Source organism: Neopsephotus bourkii, unplaced genomic scaffold (genome assembly GCF_033783945.1).
Source record: "Neopsephotus bourkii isolate Nb327-2 ecotype Australia unplaced genomic scaffold, CSIRO-AGI_Nbou_v1 NB_1792, whole genome shotgun sequence".
Lineage (NCBI taxonomy): Eukaryota > Metazoa > Chordata > Aves > Psittaciformes > Psittacidae > Neopsephotus > Neopsephotus bourkii.
Window position 1 is genome coordinate 9,085,540 of NW_026902266.1, and position 18,753 is coordinate 9,104,292.

Below are 18,753 nucleotides of genomic sequence, written 5' to 3' on the forward strand. Positions count from 1 at the left end.
AGACTTGAGTCTTTTTGTGAGAGAGAAACTGTAACTGTGTATAGGTTGCAATTTCAACTGTTTTTACTTGGAATTCTGAATCCAGCTTCTCTCTGACTTAAAGGGAAGATGGTAGGAATTTGAAACTAACTTGCTGTGTGGCTGTTCAGGACAAAAAAATATAAATTCTTGAACATGTGCAACTTCAAATGTTCCTGTAGATTCTTATGTGATGAAATCAGCATTGCTACAACTATAAAATTACTATTATGCTCTGATGAGGCAAGTTTAGTGACAGGAAATATCAAAATTAATTTTGGAAACACATGCTGCATATTTTTGATTACGTTACTGAGGCATTTGTTCCATTTAGTACCAAGCAAGTGAATCATCTATTAAAAATGAAAATACGTACAATAGGGTAATACTTTTCTGGTAAAAAAACCCCCACAATGAGAAAGTTGAACAATACAGTTTAGTGATAAACAGGACAGCAACCTAATTTGTGCTATATATTTAATACTGTCAGGCATGAGAAAAAGTACATAAAGAACGTACCTCTTTCTTAACAGTGTGGTTTTGTTTTTTTTTTTTTTTTCATATAGCGAGGAATAAGAGGTATGATTCTGAGGTCATTGCTCAGGTAAACAGGTAATTGAATTATTTTGGGACTGTTTTGTTAACTAAAACCTTATAGGGTCAGTCCTGGAGTTTATATTGCAGTGGAGTATGCTATGTATGCTATACTAATTGACCAAAACTAGCTGTAGGATAGCTTTGACCAGGCATAATGATCTTGGTTCATTTGCATGACGCTGCTTGACTTCTTCTTTGGTTTCCCTACATTGCAACACACCTATCAGCAAATCAAAATCTTTATGGCTGAACCTTCAAAGGCAGCTAATTTAGAATGAAAACTCAACCCTTTATACAGTATATACTTCATACTGATGTGTGAAGCTATGGGAATGGTGGTACTATGTTTAGGAAATACTCATTGACAGGTGGCAACAGTGGAATACAAAATTATCCTTTTAGGTCTATAATCTCAAATCACAACATTTAAAGTATAGAAAATAAAAGAAAAATCTGGGTAGTAGAGCTTGGTCTTGCAGAGATTTTAAGTGATTACAAAGGTACATGACAAAATCTGTTTAGCTAAACTGTTTGTCGATCAATAGTTTTCATGCCCTAGGGAATGTAAGATTGTGGATAGATTTCTCTCCCTTTCTTCCATGATTTAAAAGTTATGATGTAAACCTGTGTTTTTAAAAAAAAAATTAGGAAACAATATGGACTATTAGGAATCCATTAACTATTTTAGTATTTTGTACAGAATATCCTTTCATTTAGTTTGCAATCACAATGCCTAAGGACTCTGATACATTCAAGTAATGATGCTTACCTTTGTATGTGCACTGTATCTATCCTGGCAATGTTTTCCTTCTTGCAGCTTCATTATGTTCTCTTCCCCTGCCCCCCTTGACTGTTAGAGAAGTTACTGTACTTCAGAATAGGAAACTGCTTAGGGAGGACTTGTAAAAAATTTTCTCATTATAGGAAGGTCTAGAGCCCTCTCAATTTCCTGCATAGATTGCCTGGAGTTTGCTGAACAGCTACTATTTCAATTTCAGTAGAATTGACTTGATAAGTGTGCCACTAAATAGATCATGTTACCACTTAACTTAGGGCTAATGCTTAACAGCCTGGTTTGCTCCATTTTGGTGGCAATATTCATGTAAAGGCCAGGCAGTTCCAACAAAGAAACAAATAATGGTATTATATTGTATTGCACCAGCAATTATATTTGGTTGTCTGCAACTGAAAAGTTAAAAAATATCTAGCATGTGAACGTACATTAAGCAATTTTTTTAATTAACTAGAGGAAACAAAGACTAATTCTGTTCTAAATCTAAAACATATTTAAAATCTGTGATTGCATGGATCCCATATATCAAAAACTAAGAAATTTAACCTTCTGATAGTTTAGTCTGCCATTAGCTTTTCCTGTTACAGAATGAAAATGAGAAGTACCAAGTCATTAAAGGTGTGTTGTGAACACAGACAGACAGTATTCCTTGGCAGCTTTAGACAGAGAGCTCTTGATTTTCCTGGCTTTTGTTAGACTCCACAGTAATTAAAACACTTCTGAGAAGTTGCCTCTGTCTCTTCTTTTATGCTTAAAATGCATAAATAGCACCAGGAAAGCACCAGTAGAAGCTGATAAAGTTTCTTCTTTCATAGAATCATAGAATAGTTAGGGTTGGAAAGGACCTTAAGATCATCAAGTTCCAACCCCCCTGCCATGGGCAGGGACACCTCGCTCTAAACCATATCACCCAAGGCCTCGTCCAGCCTGGCCTTGAACACTGCCAGGGATGGAGCATTCACAACCTCCCTGGACAACCTATTCCAGTGCCTCACCACCCTAACAGGAAAGAATTTCCTCCTTATATCCAATCTAAACTTCCCCTGTTTTAAGTTTTAACCCATTACCCCTTGTCCTACCACTACAGTCCCTAATTGAAGAGTCCATCCCCAGCATCCCTATAGGCCCCCTTCAGAGACTGGAAGGCTGCTATGAGGTCTCCACGCAGCCTTCTCTTCTTCTCAGCCGTTTAGTTTTGCTTTAGTAAATACATAAAGAATCAAAATGTTAAACCTGTACTGCATTATCAGGGTCAGCCAGGCCTTGAGAAAAACAGAATCAAATTCTGTGATGCTGATTCTGTAGTTGCAAAACGTTTGCATATATGTTGCACATGAGCTAGATGTGTGCGTGAACAGTTTAGAAATTAAGTCAATGGAGAATGGCCACTTAAGGGTTCCCATTTTTGGAGCTGCCAGAGATGCTGGCAATACTGGAGACAGGTCCTGGAAGGAAGTTGCAAAAACCTGCATACATCAACTTCCAGAACTGAGTCTGAACAGGATCTTTAGCTGTATCCTGGTATGGGAGAAACTGTGGTTGCTTCAGGTCTTAGACTTTGAATGGCTGCTGAGCAAAATTTAGTTCAGCCCTGATGGAGTCATAATAGGTCAAAAGTTAGTATCTGATAACGTATTATTTTTGTAGGTGAACAGAAATTTGCCTCTTCCAACTGATTACAAAGCCCAAAGAACTGACAAGGCAATGCTTGTTATATATGCTAGGCAAGAATGTACCATAGGCATCTATGGACCAGCAGACATTGCTCTGCAACCTATAAGATCAAAAAGCAGGATGTTACCATGCTGGGAGAGGGACAGGTTGTTTCACCCTCTCTTGCTATTCAGTTCCGTGTTACTTGTCATTGAAAACGGCTGGCTTTCATGAGAGGTACCTGAGGGCTTCTGATGACAGGCATGTTCCTCCAGGCTTAAAAGAATGTTAGTGCTCTTGTAAGAGTAAGATTCAGAAGAAAGTAAATGTGGACCTTGGAGAAGCTTTACTTTTGAGTCTATATAACTTTTGCATGCAGTTTTCTCTTTTCCTCTGAATCCCCTATCTAACCATGTCTAGGTTAGAAAGTTGTTGTATGTAGGAGAGAATGTACAACTGCTATTTGCCTTTTATGTTTGTTTAGAGAGGATAAGGGACATTAGAACTTCCAAATAGACAGGATGCTAGTACACTGTTTAATTAATCCTCCATTCTTAGGAGAGAAATACTGTAGGCAAGTATGTTTATTCTCACTTTTCCAGTTGGGAAACTGAAGCAGGAAGGTTTCAAGATGGTTTGGGTCCTAGCCAGAATTTGAACTTGGAAGATATGGCTCATTTCCAGGCCTGTGCTTAAATTGCAGACCATCTCTCTTTCTTTTTCTTATGCAATATTTTGTAATAAAGATAAGACTTTTTATACCATTACATATGCAGTTAGAAATAGTTCTTTATATGCTTGGATCTGCCTTTTCTCCATGGCTTTTGATGGAGCATATGTCTACTTGATTCATGCTCTAGCGAGGATGCAGACTGTTCATAACAAATCTGTCGTTTATTCCTGTTTTCTTCCTGCCTGAAGGGGACTGCTCTCTTATGCAGTGGGCCACGCCACTTTATAACATCAGTTGTTTTGTTACAGTGAATTCAAGATTACAGCAGATTCTGGCAGGTCATGGAGTTCAGCCATCTTGCTCATAGTTAACTAGCCATGAGCTCCCACCATAACCGAACATCTGTATCTCTTATTTATGGCTATGCAAGTAAGGCCTGAAATACAAACCCACTCCTTCATAGCACAGTGAAGAAGCAAGTTAAACCTCCAGAAACTTTCTTTTAATTCATTTTGTCCTTGCATTTTTCTGCATTTTTTCATCCTGTCTTTCTGTTTTACGACTCAGCAATATATTCTGTCTTGAAAACAACATTAAGTGTAGTTACATGCACACACACTGAGAGGAGAATATCCCCCCACAGTGTTTACAGCAACACCTCTAGGTGACGGCAGGCAGTAAGCTTTCTTTTTATAGAGCTCCAGACTACAGATCATTAGCTTGATATGGTAGCTCAGTGGTGCAAAGTCATTTGAATATTTATTACCCTGCTTCAGACTTTAGCTTTTCAAGTGGGAAATGTGATAAGACCCCCTTTCTGTCCTCTTGCCTGATATGCTAAAGCACAAATACATATAATGGATTTTAACTGTATTTCCTTGAATCTCTGTATTAGAGACCAGCAAGTTGGATATCTGTAAGCAAAAACATGTGTTGAACAGCTACTCAAGTTACTCAAGTTTGCAAAGTCTTTTTACAACCTTGCTTCAAAGTCTGATAGGATATTCAGCTCCAGAAATTAGTTGAATTTTCAAAAATTAATATATAAATATTAATGTATAATATACAAAAAGGCGGCTTTATAAATGTGTATTTGAATGGGGCACTGTTACTTAAGTACAAATTTAAAGGCCCCTTAAAACTGAACTTTGCCAACAGTAATAGATTTTGAGAAACAGTGATAAACCAAACATTGTGTGAATGAAGGTTTGTGGGGGGAAAAAAGCCAAGCCTATTACAATATGATCAGCAAGACAAGAAAGCCAGCAGCAGGCAACAGGAAGGCAGAGGCAGGCTCCTGAATATATTTTAAAGGTAGAATGTTGTTAGTGTGCTTTCATTTAGCTATTTTAAGATGTCCATGTTTCACTTGCTACAGTCACAAATTCTAACTGTGAATAATAGGAATCATTATATGGATTTAAAGGGTATATTGACTACGTTTTCCAGTCTCAAACACACCTTCCTTGTTGGCAGGGGAAGGCAGTGAATGAGGCATTTTATTAAAACTGGTGCTTGTGGTTCTAATCAAAGGTCACTGGTTAGCTCTCACTTTTCAGTCTCAGATTTGTCTAGATGTTTGATCAGGGGGCTGCAATGAAATTATTATGACAAAGACTTTGTACTGGGCGGTATCTGTCTGCTGAAACTTGAAAGTCTTTGCCACAGTGATGCTGACAGTATGTGAATGCTGAAAGAATGTGCAAGAAATGTTATGTCTTAAAGAAACCTTTACTAAGTATCATCTTCCCTTTGTGATACGTTTGAAATCATTTCAGTTGCTATTAAGGTACGAATGAAAAGGTGTTTCATTGATTAAAGGTGGCATGTTTTTTTTTTAAGTGTACTGTATGCTTTAAGACAGTCTTCCCATTACTTACTCTTCTCAGTCCCTGCTGCACACAGCAAGTTCATTAACATGCAGATATGCAGTGATTGAAGTCGGGTTGCCTTTTACATTGGAGTTGTCTCGATATAATGAGCTTCTCTTTAATGTTCAAAAAACTGTTGTTACTTTCTAAAAGGGGTTTGTTTGTGAATTTCATGAAATTTAATTCCATCTTCAAACAATTTCAGTATTGTTCATTTTACTACAATTAACATGCTTGCTGCTATGAAAACTAATTTTTTTTTTTTTTAACAGATGCATTTTAACTTTTAGGCAACGTATGGTGGGGGTGTCATTAATGTTGAATGAGACGTTTCCTATTTAACTCAGGGATTCAATATTTTAATTGGTGCCCATGTGCAAAAGTAGTAGAAAAAAGTAGGTTGGGGTTAGTCTAACCGTTTTTTCCTCTTGGACTGGATAGGCAGCATTCAGTCAGGGAGAAGAAAAAAAACCCACTTACTATGCCAGCTTTGTTTTCTTTGTTAGATTGGGCCAGACAAATGGAGAAGGAAATGCATCAGTCAGATAATGTCTTTGTTAAAGAGAGCATTATATGATGCAAACTTAGAAGGGATTTTTGTAATTTTGTGCTCAGTATTTCTGATGTAAAAAGATTTGGTCTTTCAGGAAACATAAGGTAGAAGCTTGCTTGCTATGAGGTCAAGAGACAGTGAACATCCATTTGCTAAGATTTTTGAGTCTGAGCCCTCAGTGTAGTTTCACAGCTTGTTTGATGCTAGTGCTTCCTGGAAACTGTCTGTAAAATAAAATGAGACATAGCATTTAAGAAGTGGTTTGCTTGGAAAAATGAAGGTGATATCAGACCAAAGGTGGAGTGGGAAGCAGAACTAGACTGGAAATACTTTCACTTTTCAATAAATGCAACTTCAGCACTCTAAAATACATTGTTATTGTCCTAGAAGTCTCTCATGGATTAGAAACCACCTGCCATTATATATGATAAGGGTGGATTACAACAGGGTACAGAAGCAAACAGAACCAAGTTCTTTAACTTGAGCAAATAGAGCAGGGGAAATAAGAAATAAGTTTACATCTTGCCATATTAACTTTTAAATCTATTTATTTTTTTAAATAAACTTATAAAGCTCTGTTGCTGAAAGAGTTTTCTATGAACAGTGTCTATATATAAAATAGTGGCACTGACAGTTGGCCTTGATATGAAAGTAATGCTATCACCTTAATTTTTATTTTCAGATCTACATGAAGAAGGATTAATTACAGATAACTCAGGTTACTATTTTATAGGTTTTTGGTCTTGTGAAGAGTGCAGAGACAAAGAAGTGTTGAATGTGCTTTGGACAACTGAAGAAACTCTGGTATTGGCTTTGGAGCTACTAGCTTTTAGAAAGTTTTAGATTAACTTCTTGGTGTAGCTAGCAGAAAATCTGGTACAGATTAAAAATGACAGCATTTTGTATGCATGTGAAATTGAAAGAGTTTGTATTTGCAATAAGATGGGATACTACTTTGTTAGTATTTGGATACTATTGCAATACTTTATAGAAACATTTTTATTTCCATTTGTGCCATTGTAACATATGGAAGTGATTAAAATATTCTACGACTATTAATATATTTCATTATTATCACTGCAATTGCAAAATATTGGTTTCTTATCTTATACCTTATACCTTTAGTATATTTTTGAATGTTCCATGAAGTATTTGGACTTTCATTGCTGTCTCTTGGAAAACATTCCTTAGGTTGATGGATTTATTATCACGATCTGTTCCATCAGTATTAAATTAATTTCCTTTACTTAACTGATTTCTCCCTTGGTGAATCTTCATAATAACCTGAGGAACCTATGATGAGAATCTGCATTTAAAATTTACTGAAACTTCCAAGACTAACTTCTCTCAAAGTGTAGTTCTTAAACATGTTCTGAACTCTGTGTTTGTGTTCTGGATTTTGTTTTATAGCACTATTCCATTTATTTAACCTGAGATCATTTATTTATTTATTTATTTATTCCTCTTGGAGAAGCTTTGTTGTCTTACAGATGAAAATAGTCTCTGTGTAGAAAGCACAGTTTATCTGAACTTCAGGCTCTTTTATGCAGTGAATAGAAAGAGGGGGTCTCCTATTTGCATTGCTTTTATGATTCTGGGAACGTGAGTGCAGAAAGCCCTAGCTCCTAATTTAGGCATTTACACTAGACATCTGAAGTGAAGTGGTGTGAATATTCTCTGATAAGAATTTATCAATTCCTTGGTAATGATAGAGTGTGAGAGTAGCTTTATTGCTGCCAATGAAGTTGATGTTAGTGAAAATTTCCAGGCAAGTAAGAGAGGCAAATGGGGCATCTTAGTTATAGAAATTTAATTTCAATACAGACATCTGCTGAAAATGAAAGACTTGATCTTCATGAATGTTCTCCTTATCTGTTACAGGCCCTTAGGCACATCTTGGAGTCCCACTAAAACCAAGTAAGGTTTTTTTGGGCTCATGACTCAACTGTAGTGTAGTTCCAATTACAAAATGAGACCATTAATTGAGCTGGGCCTCACTGATTTCCTTTTCTTCCTTTTTCTTTTCTTTGAGATATTTTTCTCTGTTTTCCTCACTCAAAACCAGTTAATACATTGCTCAGATCAGTGATCTCTTTGTTTTGCCTTTCTGGTTTATCACCATCCTGTTTAAATGTTTGTTGATTTTTTGTTTGTTTTTTTTTAATCTTAAAAATGTTTAGTTGCTTGCACAAGAAAATTTTGTTGAAATAAACTAGAGACTCCAAGTAGACTGGTAGCTGCAAGGATATGCAGTGCCTGCTTGAAATGGCTTATAGTTTGTTAAAATCAAGTGACATTCAGTACGGATACTATGAAGAGAAAAATCAAAATAGACACCTAATTATAATTACTTTTTTTCCTGTCATTATATCCGTACGTGCAGAACAACTGATTTGAGATCACAACAGCTCGATTCGGTAGGTACAAAGGTTTTTCCTTCCTTTTTCCATCATCATCAGGATGTAATGTAATTTCTTACACTGACCAAAGTCTGAAACTTCCTCAAGTCAATGGGTATGCTACCTGAATTAGTGGAATTAATTAATAGTTTATGCATGCTATTTAGGTTATAGACGCTACAGATTATTTATACAAATAAAATCCAAAGGCTAAGCCTCTGATTTGGTCTCACTTTTCACAGATGGCTCTTCCAGGTGGACACAGTTGTTGTGGTAGCATATACTTTCATTACTATTGAGGAAACATAATTGAGACCTAAGAGCAACACTTATGTGAAAGGGGGTAAGATACATTAGTGAGAAACGCTTTGCAGTTTTTGAACGAAGAATCCATTGGCTTTCTTCCAGATTTTCATGATCATTTTGAAATTTTAGTCCAAACTGCCAGTTCCTTTTGTTAGGTGGAAAATAAGGTTTATTTATGAAACTAGCCATTAATGCCTGTAACTTGGTGTGATGTGGGACAGTCAAATAGGAACAATACAGGACCGCTCCAGTCTGAATCTTATATAGTACAGAAGGACTGAATGCAACAGTTGTCTGTCATCGTTTTCATATATTTTTGGATGGAGTGGATCTGTTTCCCTAGAAAGGTGTATCAGATCTGAGCCCCTCACTACAAGAGAGACATTGAGGTGCTGGGGTGGGGCCAGAGAAGGGCAACAGAGCTGGTGAAGGGCCTGGAGAGCACATCTTATGAGGAACGGCTGAGAGAACTGGGGTTGTTTAGTCTGGAGAAGGCTCAGGGGGGATCTTATTGCTCCCTACAACTGCTTGAGAGGAGGATGGAGCCATGAGGGGGCTGGTCTCTGCTCACAAGGAACAAGGGACAGGACCAGAGGAAACAGCCTCAAGCTGTGCCAGGGAATATTTAGGCTGGAGATTGGGAGTAATTCCTTCCCCAAAGGGTGCTCAGGCAGTGGAACAGGCTGCCCAGGGCAGTCGTGGAGTCACCGTCTGGAGGTGTTCGCAGACTGTGTAGATGAGGCCCTCAGTGACATGGGTTAGTAGTGTAGTTGACAGTGCTGAGCAACGATTTGACTTGATGATCTTAAAGGTCTTTTCCAACCTTGTTGATTCTGTGATTCTATATAGTACTTATATATTAAAATCTGTGTATGAGTGGGCACATGAATGTGTGTGATATTGAAGGAAATGCTAGGTTTGTTGTTAGATAACAGTTTGTTTCAGAGCTGAGCCAAAAAACCCAATTAGTGTCAGATCAGTAACATAATAATACAGGGGCATGTAAGCTCCTGTATGAAGGTACAGGAGGTTGGGATGGGTGGCAGAAATGAGTCTGCTATGATATGTATTGATCAGGGAATTTTCGGGGGAAAAAAAACAATCATATGCTGAAAATACTGGCTAGGGAAGTAGTACCAAAATGATCCCATGGACACTGATGTTCTCAGAGTAGGAACATCTGAAGTTAGAGCTCTGATTCGTGTTGTCACATCAAAGTGGATGTGGTTGACTTCTGAAAGGTGTTTTCCCTTAGAATCAGGAAGGAGGAAATGTTTGCCAAATGCCTCTCAAAATCAGGCCCCCTGTAACTTGGTCACCACAATAGGAATTTCAGAGTGAGTGCTCCTGTTAAAGCTGCTTTACCAGTTACGTATTAGAAACAGCTACCATAGGCGTAAGTCTTACCTTAATTCACCCTACACTTAAAACAAACCCGCTTACTAATGGCTTCTCAGAAGAAACATCTATAGTGCAGATGGGACCATACCTGTTTCTAAACCATTTGTACAAAGGTCCCCCATTTTAACTGTAACATAGATAACTCTCTGATATGGGCACTGAAGAAACGAAACATTCAATTTAGTGTGCCAGTACCATGAAGATGTAGAAATAGCTGAATTGTAAATACTGTAGATCTTTCAAAAGATTGTCCAGAAATGATTGACCTTTTGTAAATCATATAAATAATGTTATTGACATTGAAAATTTTCCTCTGATGTTTTTATTATTTACATGAGGCTTTCTATATAGAATACCAGCTACATATCATGTTTTAGATTAGGTTCATTTAGCTTTACAGTTCCCTGGGATGTGGGATGCAAAAAGCCTTTTTACCACTTTATCACTGTGGTTTTAGATAATTTGTCAAAAAGTACTAATTTATCCTAAAGTTTACAGAGATAATTAGAGGACCTTTTTTAAATTTTTTTTTTAAACTGTTTTCAGTGTTGCGCCCACAGAAATGTAAGCAAAAAATGAAATACAAATTCAGTTATCTAAATTGATTGGCATAATTCCAGTAACTTCTTGGAATTTTTAAGTTAAGCAGAAAGAGAGTGAAACACATTCTGTTTGGTCAGACTGTGCTTTCAAGATGCATTTTTTTCGAGTCTAAATTATTTGCCTGCCACTACTTTAGCACTTTATAGATAAAGATTTTGGCATACCTTGTAAACTGGAGAATACCACACATTGTGTGTCTGTATCAGATATACTGTAACTGAGGAGGCTTGCTTTCCTGACCTGAAATGCTTGAGATCCTCTGTACTCCAGAATGGAAATATACTTACTGATTTATGTTTTAGGATTTTTAATATTAGCACATCAAGCTGTGAGGTGGGAAAAATAAGGTGTGAAAAAGTGTGAAGTTGCAGCTTAGCGTTTTCAAGTCATGAGAGATACTTTTTTTTAAACCTCTTACCGAAGCACATGACCAAATAGTCTGTTAGAAGTGCCAGCAGGTGTGGCTCTCCAAATAAATGCATTGTCCTAAAACTTATAGGAATGGGGGGCTTCAGAGAGTGAGGCCCTGCAACGGCTGTGGCTGCTTTGCTGCCAGAATGCAAGTCACTTTGCAGACACAACATGCCCCAAGATGAGCTTTGCATATTTAGGTGGCAGACTGATAAGCAGCTAATTTTTTTTGAACCAAACTCAAAAGTCATTCTAGCAGAAGTATTTTGCATTCACAGATAGCTGTACATTGTTCCATGCATTTTCTGTTTCCAATAGAACATGTTGTTTTCTGATAACAAGTTACTGCTTTGAAGAGCAGGCCTTCTCTTTGTTGCAATAATATCAACGGGAAGGCACTGGACTGTTACTGCCGCTGCCTATAACCTGTGTTATTTTGGAAAATAATGTTTTAGGCAAATGGAAATATATTTTATACTTTTTGGTTTCAATTCTGTGTTATATCCAGCTATGTTCATCCTAAGATGGGGATGCAGAGCACTAGAGAATAATCTAGTCAGAAAAAGCTGAGCAGAAAAGCCAATTTACTGACCGTTATTCAGCCTAGAAATATTTAGGAATCATTTAGAAATAAAATAAAATTTAAGTTAAAAATGTTTAAGGAAGGAAGCCAAAAATATTAACCATTTTCTCTGAAATAGATGTTAAAAGCATCTGGCTGATGTTCTTTTAAATACAGGCCTTTAATTTGTATTGAAATGTGTTTAACGTGGATGGTATACCCAAGAGAAATCTAAACTGCAAAAATAAAAATGCATGCAAGAATATGTTATATTTACTTTGCACTATACACCTTTGCTGTACATGCTGGTGCACTGATGAGAGTACAGCTGTGTATGTGTGTGTACATACATGTGCATTGCAAGCAGAATGGAGCTGGTCAAACAATTTGTCCTGAAAACTGCTATGAAAGGGTCTAATATGGTTTGACTTTTTTACAACATGTCTGAGTTATGACTGTACTTTAATTTACCATCAGGACCTGAACAAAGTGTCTAACTACTTCTAGATACCATGATTTGCTATTATACTAATGACAGGAATTAACTAAAAATCTTTGCTGCCTTATTGACCATTTAAAGTGCGTAATATTTCTAAGTGAATTCATGCTTTGAGGAGGTTTGTCCAGAAAAACATTTCAAAAAGAAGTTCAAAAGAATAGTGTGGAAATTTGCAAGTCAAACTGTGATTTATAATATTATTTTTCTAAGTAGCAACCACAAAAATAATCATGCTGCTGGAGCCAACAGCAGTATTTTGAAATGGTAGGATCTAATGTATGAGGTTATTGCATATGAATGGAGAGATATGTTATTACAGTGATATATTTTATTACTTGCTTCTGTTTTTATTAAGGATAATGAAAACCTTCTGTTTGGCCCTGTGAACAAAACTAATGTGACCTTTCCTGTGACCCACCTGTTGTGCTTTCACAATCGATAATAGTTACCTCATGTTAGGGTGAGCTGGAAAATAGCAGTGTGCTAGCACCACAGAAAATAACGTTTGTGTTTCTGTAGTTTGAATTTGTATTTGCCTCAGATCTGAAATTAAGGAAAATACAGGTTATCTAACAAAATGCTTAAAAGGCAAAGTGTTATTTTAAGAGCATTGTCTGTATTACTAGCAGATATGTTTACACAGGCATTCAGCTGCTGAATCATAGTTGTAAATCTGCAGAATTGGCTTTAAATCTGTAATTTTTAATGGTATCAAAGATGGTGGGAAAGTTCAATTACATAGTTTGCAAGTTAGAAGAGTACATGGATTAAAAAAGTCGGTGTATCCATAGATGCAAGCTTTCCTGCTTATTAATTTAAAAAATTACTTTTTTTTCTTTTCATGTAGTACATGACATTTATTTATTTTGAGTGGAAATTCCTAGAAGGCTAAATTATTTCTGGACATTATTTTTCCAATTGTATTTAGATCTTGATTCTGAAAACAAACATTTAACATGGATAGTGTAATGTTGTTTTTCCAGGGGTGTCTGGTAACTGTATTAGACTTGTATTGGGATGACTTACAGGTTATAAGCATAAGGATTTGCAGTATCAGGATCCTAATTTCAAAGAGGTTTCCACATGTGGATTTGAAGTACATGTGCTACTGCTCAATTTGCTCAACAAACCAGAAAGGATCTTTCCCTTTGGAGCCCTTATGGTTTATCTTGTCAGTGGCTTGCAAGCTAAGAAGGATTTACACATTGGATCAATGATCCATGAAATAAGGGGGATTTCCACAGTGTCTGTCAGTGACAAGTTAGTGTGACCACACAGTGTGCATTGTCAGAATTAACATGTATGCAGAAATAATGTAGCAGCATAAGGGATAACTGCCAGAAATAATGTAGCAGCATAAGCATTACGTGATACTGCCTAATGGGCAGGGAAGTAATAATGTATTGTGTATTAGAGGGAACCTTGTCATTCCCCCATTTCTTTTGGCTAGATTAAAAGATGTGTGCGTATATTTTGTGCCAATAGTATCTGTTGTTGCAGATGCATCAACAAAAATTAGACCCAGTTAACACAAGAGGTGTCTCAGTACTATTTTCCTCTATAGTCATGTCAATGAAATTTTTCTCTTCTCACCAAGTAGATGTCCCAGGTACTAAAGATCAGCAATAGGCTAGAGTTACAAAACTGGTCAAATGTCCTTAAATGAAAGTGTTCTCTCACCGGCACCTTTGTAGTTAAGCCATGAGACTGTCAGTTTGAGTGTCTCCTCATGGCAACTGCTAAGTTATGACATGGGGAGAGGGGTATCCTATTAAGTAGGCAGGGTTTGATCAAAAGCCCCTTTGAAGTCAATAGAAAGATTCCTATTGACTTAAACAGGCTTTGGAATAAGTCGTTAATTCTGAGGTACTCAATCAGGCACGTAATAAGCTTCTTATTGCCTAATTATGTACAACGGTAACTTTAGACCTGTGACCTGTCTGTAGATTGGGCTCCTTATCTTCCGAAAGCTCTGTACTACAAACTGCAAGAGCAACATCCCAGGTCCTTTTCCTTATGTTCTTTTCCGTATGCCCTTTTCCTTATGTCCTTCCCTTGCCTTAAGGATCTAACCCTAAACTGCGGTTCAGCTCTTCTGCTTTGAGTTGGCCAGCAGGCTCATACCTTGTGTTCCCGATTATTGTACTATAATGATGGGGATAGGGACCAGACTGTACAGTAAACCTCAAGTCTTGTCCATAAACCTGTCAAAGTTCTTGGGACCAGCAGCAGACTGAGCATTGCCATGCAGAAACCCTGCAGGTCTGGATCTGATCGTTGTCAGCATGCCTGTTTCAGCTATACTAGCAAAAACACTTTTTGGTTAGACTTCCTCATTACAGAGGAAGCTAAATAGTGCAAATGTTATAGCCAGGAGCTGCATTGTCTGCTGTAAGGAGTCTCCATGGGAACATCATCCAGGGAGGTGATATGAGCCTGTCTTGGTCTTCTGCCTCTTCTTCAGCCCATTTGTTGACTGCCTGGTATGTACAAGAACGCCTCTGGGGGTACATAGCTAGGGAAAGCAAATATTGTTAAGAAAGATAAATGATTCTTGCAGAAGACACTTGACAAATAAAGTTTTACTATAGTTTACCTTGAGCAGTGTGTAAAGGATCACTGAGTATTTGGAAATAGGAGAGTGTTAGCATCAGGATGAGCAAGTTGTATGTTGAAAAGACAGCTTATAGGGTGCCTCAACACAGATGTTTTTAAGTCATCTGGGTTTCAGTATTCCTGGTTATTCTTTTGAGATCTCTCTTAAAAAAGTATTTGCTGTTGAGACAAATTTAAGTCATGAATTGGCAGGCATGTTGTACAACACCCCCCCCCCCCCCCCCCCCCCGCCCAATCTGTAGTAGGGTATTTTGCAGCTGTTTTTCAGTAACAGTGTAGTTCTGACACTTTATATCAGAATTTTTCATGACTGCTGGCAGTAATGCTCTTAATCACAGTGTTAAATAAGTGTGAATTTAGAGAAAGCTTGGAAGAGAGGGACATGAAACAATCCTTTTTACAAGTTTTTAATGGGCATCTATTTGGTATGTTTGGTATCTGTGAGGTTTAAGGGTAGGGTCAGAAAAAAAAAAAAGAGAATGCTAGAGATTTGTATTTTGCTTTTAACCTCTTTCTTTGCATTTTGTCATTACTTGTCTTATCAAAATCTAATTTAGATTCTGAGCTGCTTATATTCCAAGCAATCTATGGCAGGACTTCTGTCTTAAATTTTTAAAAGACAATCCGTTTTCACTCTGCTCTATATTTGGTTATTCAAGGTCAAGATACCCAGAAAGACCTACTTTTTAGATGATGAATGGGCAGGGTTTTCTGGCAGTCTGGTATCCAGAAGGTATCTTGCACCACTAGAGTGTTGTTTGGTTGTTGTTTTTTTTTAATTCTGAAAAGACCTATATCTGTTATTTATCTTCAAAATACTTGGTGCGTATTGAAGATAATTCAAGAGGAGGGTACAAATTGGCATTTTCACTTAGGACAAATAAGCAGCATTAGTTTTTATGCTTTGAAAAAATAATACTGATATTTGGTTAAAAAAATCCTAATGTTTTTCATATACTGGAAATATTTCTGTCAGCCATTCATCTAACATGTGTTATTCTCTTCCCAGATCTTTTCTCTGTCTTTTCCTTATTGCAGCAATCATCAATACCATTTAAAGAGTTTAATTTAAACTGAAATGATTCTCCATAGAATAAACAGAACATCTCACCTGTGAAGGATGATTACATTTTCTAAATTTGTTTTAAAAGGAAGGACCTTCATGATTCACAGGAGTTCTACTTGCAGTTTTTATGGTGGAGAAATCTTGCGTACTTTAGGTCTGAAAATAAAGCACTGATGTATTTGAGTGCTATTAGCAATTTAATCTTTCATATGTTTGGCACTGAAAGAGTAAGGATCAGCATTTTGATTTGAGCCATCACCTGGCCATATATTGCTATATTGCTATTCTTTTGTTGTGAAAATATATATATTTTTCCTAATTATATGAGTACTTATGGTGTGCTGTCTTAAAAAAAGGACGTTTCAGGTGTATTCAATAAATTATATACATTAAAAGGCAGTTGTGGTACAGATATAGCTTAAACTAGATAAAACCAGGGATACCTTGCTTAAGTATTAGCTTAGAGTTCTGATGCATCTTCCTCAGGTGTGGGTACTTGTCATCCACCTTTGCATACAGCTGAGGCTATTGAGTTGGTGTTTAAGTTGCTCTACTTTGGTGAGTAGTTCATTTAGGCACATCACTTGTACAAGTCTAAACGAATGCATTTAAGGATGAAGTCAGATTCTTCACCTGCACGCATTCTGACTCTCCCCAGCAGCAACGCTGGTACATATTTGCTTTGCAAATAAGAGTAGGCTTGCCAGGAACTGTGCAAATGAATTTCCATGACATTCATGGCAAGAACAGAATCGGAGGATACTGTGGTACATCTCAACTGTCTCTTCCAGCCCATACAGAAGTTGAATGGCTTTGCTAGCTACTGAAGCTGAAGGTCCTCAGTGATGGCCTCTAATCAGGCCTGTGGCCCTACCAACTCTCCTATTCCTCCAGAGCATCTCAAACTATGTAGCATACACAAACAGCTTATCCATTTATGCAGCAGCATCTGGCTACTCCAGATTTCCAGTAAGAACAGGGTCTTTCAGTAAGATTTCAGTTTCTCTGATTTGTTAAATACCCTATGCTCTCTCCTCTGTAATTAAACAGATATTTAGATATCATATTCCACATATCTGCATCTGTGAAAAGATATATTTCATGTATTTTATGTCTGCCTGAATTTGTGAATTTCCTTCAATTTCTTTAGAGGATGGAAACCTTTGCTAAGGGCCTGAAACAGGCCAAATATGCTACTGTTGTTATTTCTCAGACCTCTCGCATGACACAGCTCTTTTCTTATGTCGGTTACATATTTTTTTCTCTCTATAAAGCTATATTGAAATTGCATACTTGAATTAATTTGCTATGGTTGATTGTTCCTTGTATCTGTTACCTACCTTTCAAGTTCAAGGAATTTATTCAATATATTTCAAGCATCTCACGAGATATGCAATGTCAACATTTTCAATGCAAAATTAGTTGTGTGCGCTTTTGTTTTTAGGCTTAAACTGGAGACTATAAAAACAGTTTTCGGCACCACCTTTAGGAAAATCAGGGTTATCTCAAGATGGAATCTTACAAAATTAGTGGCTGCTTTTAAGAGCAGATTTACTTTACTTTTAAATACCAGCTGCAGTTTGGTAGAGTTGTGTATATTATGTCAGCTTTCTTTTCCTTGAAAGACTTGACTATCCTTTTTTCCTGCATATTCAGGATTCCCTGTGTTTCTGCTTCTCTGCATTGTCTTCTCCCTTTTCACAGGAACAGAGTTCTGTTCATCCTGTCATATTTGTTCTGTATTAAAAACAGCATCCAGAAGTCAAAGGGCAGGTTTGAATGCAGTAGTTTAGCCAAAAATATATTGGTGTGACAGGATTTCTGTTCATAAAAAGGGAGAAGAAAAATAAATGATGGGGGAAGGAGATGAGGGAGAAGACTGAGCTTATACATTCCCTTACGATTTTAGAAGCTAAAGAAAGGTAAACAGTCATGTTTTCATTTTTCTTGCATATCTCTCAATTCAGGAGTATTTTGCATGTAACTGGCTGGTTATGATTGTAAATATATGTGTTTAAACATGTTTTATAATTTGAAGTTATATAGTCTGTTAACTAAAATAATACACCCAAAGCAGCTGGTCTGTCATAAATGACATAGCTCAGCTTTTATGTCCTCTGTTCATCAAAAGAACCAATGAAAATTTCATTCTAACTGGCAGACAAATAGCTTGAAAAAGAAACTAAAGGCTGCTGATACCAGAGCATGAGCAACACAATAATTTGCTAAAACTAATATGGCTGGCTGTAATCTGATCACATGTGGATCAATTGATTATAATCAAGATTAATTTATCATGTGACTGACTCACAGTTCTAAATTCCAGGAAAATATCTACACTGGGTTTAGTGGAAAAAATAACCATATTTAGTTCAATATAGATGTTTTACAGCCATACAGTGAAGGGAGTGTTTCCTAATAACTACACAGGAAGCTGAGAAACACGTATTAGAATAGGATAAATATATTTTGTTATTGGCAGTCTTGGGCTTTTAGTATTTGAGGTTTACAAAAAGGTGATAGCTTTCCCCATATAATTTTGTATTATAATTAATTATTAGAGAAGGAGGAACTTCAAATGCATTCAGAACTAAACAGAATAGAATAATTTTTGAACAGACGCTGAAAAAAAAAATCTTTCTGGGCTATACTGTTAAGTATTTATTTCCTCCTTTCCTTCCTTTTTCCTCTTTGTTCCTTCCCTGTTCCTTGCCAATAAATGGAGGATTGTT

General features: G+C 36.8%; 1 protein-coding gene across 7 annotated transcripts in view; it reads left to right on the forward strand.

The window, feature by feature from the left end:
- The window catches only part of SOX6 (SRY-box transcription factor 6), a 378,453-nt gene that overhangs the window by 22,531 nt on the left and 337,169 nt on the right, over positions 1-18,753 (forward strand). The window contains exon 1 of one of the 7 annotated variants that reach the window (XM_061380139.1): positions 9,693-9,711. The exons of the other annotated variants lie outside the window; for them this stretch is intronic. The gene's annotated coding sequence lies outside the window, so the exon portion shown is untranslated. Of the gene's footprint in view, positions 1-9,692; positions 9,712-18,753 lie in introns of those variants that run through there. 7 annotated transcript variants of the gene reach the window in all.